Below are 2,067 nucleotides of genomic sequence, written 5' to 3'. Positions count from 1 at the left end.
ACTTTGGAAGACAGTTTGGCAGTTTTTCAGAAAGTTAAACATATAGTTACCATGTAACCCATCAATTCCACTCCTAGAGAAAAGGAAACAAGAGAAATGAAAACTTATGTCCACATAAAACTTTTACAAAAATGTCCGTAGCTGGCTATACTAAAAACCATTGAGTGGTACACTTAAATGGGTGAATTGTATGTGAAGTCTATGTGAATAACACTGTTTTTCTTTTTAAAAGGTGCAAAGGAGTTAGACTTCAGGAATATCAATTCAAATATTTGGCATTTAAAAGAATTTCAGATTTTTAAAAGAAAGATCACAGGCCCGTGAAATTACGAGTTCATTTATCTATTCATGGTAGAGAACAGTAACTTTTTTTCATATTATCCACAAAGACTGTGACATTATTTCAGATACTAGCATTCTAAATATCAGAGATAACACCATTATTTATTAGGGAGTCCACACTTGTAGAAATTACTTAGTTTTTAAAATTTCCTTGGGGACTGGAACTAGATAAGGTGACCTCATCATTATTGGTTCATTTCAGTGTACAAAGTGCTTATTTTTCCTGATTCTGACATGTCATAATAGAAGCATCAGTAAAGCATCAGTTGGGCTTCCACATGGGGAACAAAGAAGGGTAAAGCATCATTTGGGCTTCCACATGGGGAACAATGAGAAATTTCTTTAAAAAAATCTGGGCTATTTATATAAATAGCAGAATTAGGTGGTATGCTACACTAGTGTTCTTTGAACTTTTTTGTTTATGTGTTCTCTAAAATAATTTTGAATTCCAACTATGAAAAATTTAAATATATATAGAAGTATAAACAATAGTATAATTAACACCCATATACCCATCACCCATTATCAAGATTTTGCCATATTTCTTCTTTCCTCCTCTTTCTTGTTTTCTTTGTTGAGGGATTATGAAAGAAATCCTAGACACGTGTCATTTCCTCTCATCCACCTCAGTATGAATCTCTAAAAACATAATTTCTTAATCACAATGCCACATCCATCAAATAATCAGATGTCTTCAGATGTCTCCAAAATGTCTTTTTACAGTTGGTTCATTCGGATTAGGATCCAAACAAGGTTCAAATATTACTTTTAGTTTTATGTCTCTTAAGTCTCTCTTAATCTTTTTCATGCCGTTGACTGGTTGCGGAAATGGTTGTCCTATGAAGTGTCCCACATTCTGGATGTGTTTGTTTGCTTCCTTGTGGGGTCATTTAACTTGTCCCTCTAAACCCCCAATCTCCATTAAATGGAATTTAGCTCTAGAGCTTGCATTCTCAACAGGGGAGATATTGGAAATTTCTCATTATTCCTTTTACCTCTTGATCTTGTATTTCTATTCCATTATTATTATCCCCCAATTTTATGTCAACATAATCTTTTTTTGTCCTTGAAAGTATCTTATTGATCATATTTCTTTGCAACAAAACTATGGACTGATGTGGCAGACTGCTAGATATTCTCCAATATACATTCTCTTCTTGTCCAATGTTAAAACTCTTGGGCTAGGTCCACTTTTCATGTGAATTTCTCAACTTAGGATCCCAGACCATTCAGGTAGAATACATTTGAACACCACACCCATGTGAAGGAATCCCTATGGTTACAGATTCTCACGGGAGAGTTGCTTTCTTCCCAGATGTCAGATCAAGGAAAAATATTTTTCAACTCATCCTTTCATTCACGCTTTCATGCAGCCTTTCATGCAGTCTGAATTCTAACTTTTTGTCTTACATGGGCCGAAGGACTCCTCTCCTAGTAAATTCCAAACCCCGTGGTTACTGAGACAGCACTAATGTAATCAAACTCTTATTATCCCGGTTTTCAGTCCCCTCTTTATTTATGCTCCTTGGGGAATTCCCTTACTCTCTTGCAAGTTTGTCTCTGAATCCGCAAATATGTTTGCTAGATTCGATCCAGCATGTCTAGGTGTTTTGAAGCCCAAACATTTTCACATTATCTAGCTTGTATTATTGCTGTAGAAATTTCCATACTTCATATAGCTCCCTCCAACTTGATGCTTCTTCTTTCCATTCTTTCCCCCTGGAA

The sequence above is a fragment of the Pteropus vampyrus genome, unplaced genomic scaffold (assembly GCF_000151845.1).
Source record: "Pteropus vampyrus isolate Shadow unplaced genomic scaffold, Pvam_2.0 Scaffold399, whole genome shotgun sequence".
In the NCBI taxonomy this organism is placed as follows: domain Eukaryota; kingdom Metazoa; phylum Chordata; class Mammalia; order Chiroptera; family Pteropodidae; genus Pteropus; species Pteropus vampyrus.
This window is presented reverse-complemented; position numbering follows the sequence as displayed.